Source organism: Schistocerca cancellata, chromosome 1, assembly GCF_023864275.1.
Source record: "Schistocerca cancellata isolate TAMUIC-IGC-003103 chromosome 1, iqSchCanc2.1, whole genome shotgun sequence".
Taxonomy (NCBI): Eukaryota; Metazoa; Arthropoda; class Insecta; order Orthoptera; family Acrididae; genus Schistocerca; species Schistocerca cancellata.
This window is the reverse complement of record NC_064626.1, coordinates 14,724,535-14,734,412: the sequence shown is the minus strand read 5'-3', so window position 1 is coordinate 14,734,412 and position 9,878 is coordinate 14,724,535.

The following is a 9,878-nucleotide window of genomic DNA, read 5'->3' as shown; positions in this document are numbered from 1 at the left end:
TAGTCGCTAGCAAAGTCGTCCGTACAACTGGTGCGAGTGCTAGTACGTCTCTCAAGACCTGCCGTGTGGCGGCGCTCGGTCTGCAATTACTGACAGTGGCGACACGCGGGTCCGACATGTACTAATGGACCGCGGCCGATTTAAAGCTACCACCTAGCAAGTGTGGTGTCTGGCGGTGACACCACATCTAGCGTCATCCACAATCAGCATTAACCGTTGCTGTACTGTCCGACCGGGTGCAACAGCCATGCAACTCCATACCGCAAACTGACATCCGGCACCTGTACGACACAGTGAGCTTGCAATGTTAACCACTTAGATACGTTACCTAGACAAATGTATTCCACAATGTCATTACTCAACATTAATTATCTCTCGTGTTGGAATTTTTTCCGTCAGTGTATTTCGGATAGTAACAAACCCACCGAGCGAGACGGCGCAGTGGTAAGACGCTAGTCTCTCAATCCCGACGACTGCGGATTATATCTTCGTCAGAATTTAGAGATTTTCCCTGGTTTCCCTTAATCAGATAGGGTAAATACCTGAATGTCTCCTTCGAAAAGGATAGCGCCAGTTTCCTTCTCCACTCCGAGATTGAGTTGCGCCTCTAATGACCACATCGTTGACGGGACGTTAACCCCACTCTTCGTTTCTTCAACATCATAAACAATGGAACCAGAGAAAGAAACGAATGTAGACACATCACTGATGACAGTGTGACTAATGACACCGTTGACTCTTTAGCTGTGGACGCTAACACATGTTATTGCGATGGCAGTCAACAGTTCGAATCCTAAAGGTGGAAAAAAGTTTCATTTGACCGGAAAGGGCAGAAAAGATAATTTGTTTATTGGTCCAGATCGGCCGCGCGGGATTTGCCGAGCGGTATAAGGCGCTGCAGTCGTGGACTGAGCGGCTGGTCCCGGCGGAGGTTCGAGTCCTCCCTCGGGCATTGGTGTATGTGTTTGTCCTTAGGATAATTTACGTTAAGTAGTGAGTAAGGTTAGGGACTGATGACCTTAGCAGTTAAGTCCCATAAGATTTCACACACATTTGAACATTTCTTTGGTCCACTACATAACCACTACATAGCGAAGAATCGTTCCAGATCACTAGACAAAACCATTATGTGATGGATGAAATATCGAACGTTTCATAAGTGTGCTGTGAACTGCGCCGTGTGGCATTGTTGATGGTTAGTCGTGTGTCGGACGAGTATCTGCAACGAATTGACTCATGGTGCAGGGAATGGCAGTTGAATCTCAATATAGACAAGTGTAATGTGCTGCGAATATATAGAAAAAAAGATCCTTTATCATTTAGTTACAATATAGCAGGTCAGCAACTGGAAGCAGTTAATTCCATAAATTATGTGAGAGTAGGCATTAGGAGTGATTTAAAATGGAATGACCATATAAAATTAATCGTCGGTAAAGCAGATGCCAGACTGAGAATCATTGGAAGAATCCTAAGGAAATGCAATCCGAAAACAAAGGAAGTAGGTTACAGTACACTTGTTCGCCCACTGCTTGAATACTGCTCACCAGTGTGGGATCCGTACCAGATAGGGTTGGTAGAAGAGATAGAGAAGATCCAACGGAGAGCAGCGCGCTTCGTTACAGGATCATTTAGTAATCGTGAAAGCGTTACGGAGATGATACATAAACTCCAGTGGAAGACTCTGCAGGAGAGACGCTCAGTAGCTCGGTACAAGCTTTTGTTGATGTTTCGTGAACATATCTTCACCGAGGAGTCAAGCAGTATATTGCTCCCTCCTACGTATTCCTCGCGAAGAGACCATGAGGATAAAATCAGAGAGATGAGAACCCACACAGAGGCATACCGACAGTCTTTCATTCCACGAACAATAGGAGACTGGAATAGAAGGAAGAACCGATAGAGGTACTCAAAGTACCCTCCGCCACACACCGTCAGGCGGCTTGCGGAGTATGGATGTAGATGTAGATGTAGATGTAAAATTCGGAGGTACCCTTGACTCTATCTGTGGCGAGAGTTCTGCTTCTTTCTCCCCACCCACAGCACAGAAACATTACTCTAGCGCACGCCACTTGAACTTCGTTTTATTTTTAAAGTGGGTATCAGGCCTCGAGTGTCAAACACTTCTTTTATTGATAGAACAATAGTTTAAGAAGTCGGAACACCCAGTATGAGCGGCCCTGCCAGGCAGCGTTCCTGCGACTCCAGAGGTGCCTGGTGACTTTTTTGGCGTTGTTGCCTGCCAAATACGAGACTGAAAGTGTTAAAGCCAAATCCGAGCCACCATTCAGTTGCGCGTTTCGTGGAATGCAATACTCGGGAAGCTGAACGTGCATGCGGTGTAGGCATGGAACAGCGGTCCAGCAAGGAAGCATCTGCAACTCGAATTCATATTTCCTTCTTAAAGGAAAAGACATCCTTGCAAGACGTCAGCCACAGAAATTGATCGTCATGAAAATTTTGGCTTTAATTCTGATAGCGCTCAGTTACGACCTTCTGAACTCACAGCACCTAACCTTTCGCACCCACCGTTTGTATGTCACTCGCTAGGCCCCACTGCCGCAGCGTAATGCGCCAACGCCAGATACTGCTCAGTGGAACTACAACCAGACCCTTCCTATTTGAGGGATGTTGACAGCAAGGAAAGAGGAGGGGGAAAGTGGACGCATCTGCCAAATATGTTCTGAAATCTTGTTCGGCAGTACGTATTATTTTATGCGAAAAATAGGTGAGTAATGTGAGAACGGTAAATAATAGGTCAACTTCACGAACGTATACGTTCAATTTCAACAGTACCCTCGTATTCATATTCTGATCTGTATATAAGCTTCATACTCCATATGAATAAGCCTTAGCAAGCGACGAACTATTATGAAATGACGTTAACGGTTTTCAGTTAGCAATTTCATCACGCCAATCACGTTGATGAATGGCACGTCTCGAAATATACTTCACTTAAACAGCGCCAGCTTTAAAATCGAAAGAAATTATCTTACAACTTCGATGGTAATAATTAAACAGCGCTACGCTACTTCTTTCTGATCCACTCATTCGTTTCATTCATTTACACTACATCTGGAATCACAACATAAAAGTGTTGGTAGCAAAGACGTCTCTGGGACAGGCTACAGGTTAGAAACCGCACACTTTCATACAACGAACGGGGCACGGTATCAACGTCAGTTTGTACTCCGGTGTACAGTACTTCGCTCTCGGGCATTAGGCTGCTGAACTGACGCGGAGACAGTGACAAACAAACAGTGCGAGTGAAATTTTAAAGGCTGTACTTTCAGCAAATCATAATTGCTTGCTGTCAGAATTATGGCCCTAGTTTTCTCGCGAGATTGATTGCTGGAGCAGATGTCTTGCAAATACGAGGCGTGTTTTTTTAAGTAAGTACCGTTTTGAAATTATAAAAAGATGTGCTAAGATATCTCAATTTTATTTTTACATGAAAGCCTGTACCTTAATCTACGCACTGGCGCCATTAAAGTCTGATTCTTTTCTGTTAACGTTGCGTACTAAGTGTTTAAGATGCCTCCGAAAATCGTGAGTCCCGCCGACTGTGAAGTACGGGCTTTATAAGATTTCTTAGTGCTAAAAGCCTAAAAGCGATCGATATTCATCGTTAGATCTGTGCAGTTTACTTAGAAAACATTATGAGTGATGGAATGATAAGAAAGTGGGTGAGAGCATTTAAAGATGGCCGCACAAGTGTACATGATGAACAACGGATAGGGCGTCCTTCGGTCGTTAATGAAAGTTTGGTGCAGGAAGTGGACAATAAGTTGAGAGGAAACAGACGCTTTACGATTTCCTCCTTGCGGGATGACTTTCCTAATGTTTCTCGTAGTGTTTTGTATGGCATTGTGACCGAGCACTTGAACTGCCGAAAATTGTGCACACGTTGCGTAACGAAAATGTTGACGGATGTGCACAAAACCAAACGTGCATTGAATTTCCTTGAGCTGTACCACAACGACGGTGATGATTTCTTAAGCCAAATTGTTGCGGGCGATGAAATATGGGTGGCCTACGACACACCTGAATCAAAGCAACAGTCCATGGAAGTTGAGCAAGGGCATCGTTTTGCTGCAAGACAAATCACATCTTTTCGATGGGAAACTCTAGATCATCCTCCGTACAGCCCCGGTCTTACGCCCAGTGACTACCATCTGTTCGTGCACTTGAAGAAACACCTGGGCGGTCAGCGTCTTCAAGACATAGACGAACTCAAAACAGTGGTGATGCAGTGGTTAACAAGTCAGGCGGTAGACTTCTATGAGGAGGGTATTCAAAAACTGGTACAACGTTATGACAAGTGCCTCAATATTGACGGAAATTATGTAGAAAAGTAGATTAAGGTACAGGCTTTCATATAAAAATAAAATTATTGAGATATCTTGGCACGTCTGTTTTTAATTTCAAAACGGCACTTACTTAAAAAACACGCCTCGTATGATATTTTCTCCTTAACGTATGAGGTCAAGTTGGTGATATATCCTTGTAAAACCGCGTTCACAATATCGCAACAAAGGCAAACGAACGACAGGCAGTGGGTTTAGCCTAGCGTTAGGCGCCAAGGCTTTGGCGTCCGGCCTGTCATGCTCGTCCTCAACAAACCAAGGGGCTAGGACAAAGATATTCGGCCCCGTGGAATCGCAGTAGGCTCTGATAACTTGCCGAGTTGCTCCATTTTGTTACTGTTATAAAGTAGCGTTTTAATTACACTATTACTGGCCGATATTGTGAGGGAAGAAGAGAATTTCGTCGCCTGGCAGCATTTATTTCAGTGCAATAAGCTGATCACCAGAAGAAGAAACGACGCTCGTGGACAACCTGTCTTTTAAAAATAAGGGAGCAAAGTTAATGTCTGACTTTAAAGTAGACTTGGGATATGTGCCATTTCATGATTTTTTGCGGGTGAGAGCTGTTTGCAAATTGTTTTTTTTAATTGTCTAGGCCTTAAAATTTCCAAAGATGACATCTCTTTGAGGAGAGCTGTATCTGCAGTAAAAAGATATCCGTAAAGATTCCATTTTCTCTTTCACCTTGTGCTCATTGTTTTATAACAGATCACTTATTTCCTCCAAGTGCCTTATCTTACCAATTTGTTTTTACAATCGCAGTTCGTAGGGTCCCATATAATTTTCGTTCAGTCTAAAACTATCAGACTTGATGTTCTCTCTATTCCAGTCAACACACTTATATTTTCGACACAAAAAATACATACCCGTTCGACAGACACAACAAATCGCTACTTAAAACGAACATTCGACCCTGCGTCCACACTAGGAGATGGGTCCCAAGCCCATCTCACTGCCATGCTTTGGTGCTACCGCCGGCAGTGCGAACCAAAACCAAGCCGACCGCTTCATGGTGTCCGATTCACTACACACTAACAAGGGAAACTCGCTATCGCATCCCACAAAGATTTTGTGGTAAGATGGCCAGTGGACAGCCCGTGAAAAACTGAACACAGATCAAGCACGAAAACGGGGACAAGCTGTACTGAACTGTGAAAAAAGAAGCAAAAGAGAAACAGTGAACGACCCAAGCTCAAGAAATGCAACATAGAGCGCTCTATAATAATCATGCTGTTGTGTTTAAATGGTCGCGGTATTAGACGACAAAGGGAACACTCTTTTTTTTATATATATATATAAAATTATGAACTGTCCGTCCAGTCAGTGACGTGTCTGGGTCGCGGTGTAAAGTCCGTTCGCAAAGGCAGCATGTAAGGATAGACCTCCAGACGTACGTACCTACTGTTTGTTCTGCACAAGCACCACGTGTTACGACCCTTGTGTTCCGTTTTTGGCTCTTGAATTCCTTTGTTGTAACATCGTTCACACCCGTTTATTTGTAGTTTTGATTTCTGTGAGAAGTCTGTGAGACATTTCGCCTGCTCTCACCAATCATCACATTTACTTGCGGCGGTAATATATTCTTACTAAATGACTGGTATTATCTAACCAATATATATAGTATGACAACTGCCAAGATTGCGGAAGGAGAACAGATACGTCAAGGACCGGCCGGACAGTTCACAAATGTGTGAAAAAGAACTGCGCACGAGGAAAAGTTGAACACGGATCTCCCGTTTTGTGGTCGAGCACGTCAACCACACAACCTCGACGTCTTCATTCTTGCGGTTCGCCCGATGTCAAAGATCTTGAGCTTGGACCGTTTTCTGTTTCTATTTTGCTTCTTTTTTCGCAGTTCAGTACACATTCTTCTTGTATTCTTGATAGACGGGCTACCCACTGCGCCATTTTATCACCAAATCTGAGAGGGGTGCGATGGGGGGTTTCCCTTGTAATTAAATTTCGGCCAACGAAGCGGTTGGCCTGCCCTTCGTAGGCCTTCGTTGGTTTAGTGTGTACCCGCCTTAAGAGGAATGGCATCAACAATTAACCTTTGTTTTTTCAAGAACCAAGACAAATATGGCACTGTAATAAAGTCAGCGTTTGTGCATTGTATTCCTTCTGGACTGATCGGTTTATGACTGCCCAATTGTTGCTACAAAAATGATTAACATGTTTTGAAGACTGCCAAGAAGTTATAAAACGGTCCTAACTTCTTCTTCTTTACTTTGACTGATACCAATTTACTACTACTGTTCGATTAAGACAGTTCATGAAAAAGTTGGAGGGGCTGTCATTCGCCTACGCGTTCTATAGCGATTTGCACAGTATTCTACAAGTAAACAAGTAGCTGATGCCTTTCTCTCCCGCCCCCTTAGTTAGCTCGTAAAATTTGAAAGTGCCTTAGTGCACGTGACACACACAGGTTCTGTAGCAAAACATTCACCTAAACACATCATTAACTTTTGGGATTAAAGCGCCATACCTGTCCATTCAACGAAACCCCTCGACAGTTTGTTTCCATCCTGAACTAATGTGTCTCTGATATTATCTGGTAGATTGCTTCCACGTCTAAGAAACACTCACGGACATCGCATGTACAGGACACAAGCACACTTGAAAGACAGACAGAATAAATACGTATAAGTCAGACATATAACAGAAAAAAATATCTATGAATATTATTTAGCGAGAGTTGCCCTAACAACAAATAACTGGGTTGTTTTTTGCTGATGAGGATGGATTTGTGGGTAGGAAAACGTCTTTCACAAAACTAGTAAATTAAGTGCATATTGGCTTCTTATTGATAGCAATCAAGATGTGTTAGAACTCAAAATGTCCTTGATGGGAAATTAATTATTAAGCAGTGCAGTCAATAAACAAGAAATTGATACGTGATTGGAATAAGGTTAATCTCAGAACTGAAGATAGACCGATGACCTGGCCTGAAACGACGCAGTTGTTAGCAGCTTCAACTCCCAAGTCGTTGTTAACTGATTATAAATGCCTCTGTTGTTTTACGAGCACTATCTTTAATAATGTGAGTTCACAGCATCAATAGAGCAAACTTGTTCAGTCTTTATCCCTAGTGACTTCAAAATACCGATAATTAAATTTATAACCATTAGGCTAATAAGACTTTGTTATATAACAAATATGTAAATTTCAGACATTGAAATTGCCCCTAACAGCACAAAAGTAGTTTTAATTTGAGGTGTTATTGAAGGAAAACTGTTAAGAGTTAAGTTGAAAACTGACTTGAGCCTATATAACACACCTTGCTAATATTTGTATATAGGAGATTATTTGTACTGATGTTTCGCAGCAAAGAAATGTCGCTTGATAGCCGACAGTGTGACTGCAGTGACGTCATCCTACCTGAGACGCCTGCTGCAAGATCTCTGGTGCCGACGTTCCGCTGTCTCGCCGATTGACGCTCCGTCAGAATACACAAGTCAGCCCTCACTGGTCCAAAAGCAGAACGGGACAAGGCCAATCGAGTTAATTTAATGCAAAAAAACGCAGTTTTCCAAAAACAACAGCATTGGACGGCCGGCCGATCACCAAACCAGAAGCGCAGTCCACCCGTTTATTTTTCACTTCATCGAAATTAAACCGTTCAGGAACTGAGCCCTCTCACAGATTCCAACACAGTTTTGAGCATATTAAACTAGACCGTAGATAGCTCACTGCTCCAAACGAAGACAGTTCGTTTCACTCGTAATATATAGCTTAACTCGTGGTTGCGATGCACCATAGCTGCCCGTCGCTCCTCAACTGTCTCGCCGTAACATTATTCACAGATGTTAATTTTCGTAACGAGCCGAAGCTCCTAAAATTACAACGATATTACATACATACGTGGAATTAACATTGCACAATAAATAACACTTTTGAGTCTACGTAATATATTACATTGCATATGTACACGTAAAATCATTACATTCTAAGATGACCAACGTTATCAGAGAAAATAGAAACAAAACAGAAAAAAGAAAAAATACGTACTGACTTCATTAAAGTTTTACAGAACTGTAAACCATCAGCAGTAGTAAAGGTACGATACAATAACATTCGCCAAATAAGCTCGTTACAGTTAGTTCTTCGAGGTGCAGTGCCCGTTAAGTTATTGAAGAATACATTGTATTTTAAATGAGTGAATGAAGATGTATTTGGCAAATTAACTAATGTATAAGCGATTATTTAATTGCAGAGGAAATGCTCAGTTCTTAAATCGGTGCTGGCGATTAAGACCAACATTTATTCTTAGGATTAACATTTTCTGTGAAGATGTTTTGATAGCGCCGCCCATAACGGCGGAACACTTTTTTAATGCAATCTGGAGCACAAGTCATGGCTTTTATACTGGTATCTTAAATCTAACTGGGGATTTTTGTTTAGGGCCCTTACTATTGTGGTTCATCCGAGACAAATTATGAGAATTGTATTATTACTGAATGATAGCGCTTGGGTTTGGAGACAATTTCAAATAACATTTTAATATATTCAAGCCTTCACTTTAAAAAAAATGAGCCGCCACAGTCCTGATCTTCCTTCCTTCCTTCCTTCCTTCCTTCCTTCCTAGGTGCCATTCGTTACGTAGTTGCCGAAAACGAGTACAACGGGCGCAGTTAGTCGGTAATGTTTCCCTTTTGTCAGTCAATACGAAAATGTTTGCATTCGCGTCACGAGATAAGCCCACGCGACCGACTTCCACGTTACACTGTGCCATCTTTGGGCGACTGCAGTGTTAAATGTAACTAGAAAGCTATAGAGCGCCCTACGCTTTTTAAGGTCGTGCGTTTGCAAATTGTTGTGCTACGCTGTGTCTGTATAAGAACCAATAACCCACTGTTACAACTGTAGCAGTGGGCGTCCCGTAACACCGCCGTTAGGCATCGGTTAACAAAATTTCTAACGGGGGTCAATATTTGGGGCTAGATACGTTGATATTAAATAATTAGTGCTTTAGTCAGAGCATTCTCCTCTCACTTTTGGCGCTCACTCTGTCAACCGTTATTCGTGCCCAGTCTCAAACATTTCAGACGTCGCTACGGAGCAGTGACGTGCCTCGGAGTTCTCCCACGTGGCCTGGTAGGCGCTCCCCTTATCTCGACCCCGTCAGACGTGCAGAAAGCGGACACAACAACTCAGTCTGGACACTAGAGCCTTCTGAAGGTGACTTGGCACAGCTGACTGAACGCAAACCGTTCAGAAGTTAAGACGATTTCATTTCGTATAGTTCAGTAACTGTCACCCTGTACAAAGCGTTTCCGAGCAGACATTTCGTGGAGTCTGAATGGCCTCACTAACACAAAGGGACATGGGAAGGCGAATCCTGCAGTCAGTTCCTACGTCGTCGTTAAAATTTACTGAATTTTGACGGAGTAATTGTGCTGAGGAGTAGTTAGTAAAGTTCAGTTGGAACATGAAAAGATTAATATTAGTTTTAAGACCTCTTATTACTGTCTTACTAACAGCAGTATAATGAATGATATATATAACTTTTAATGA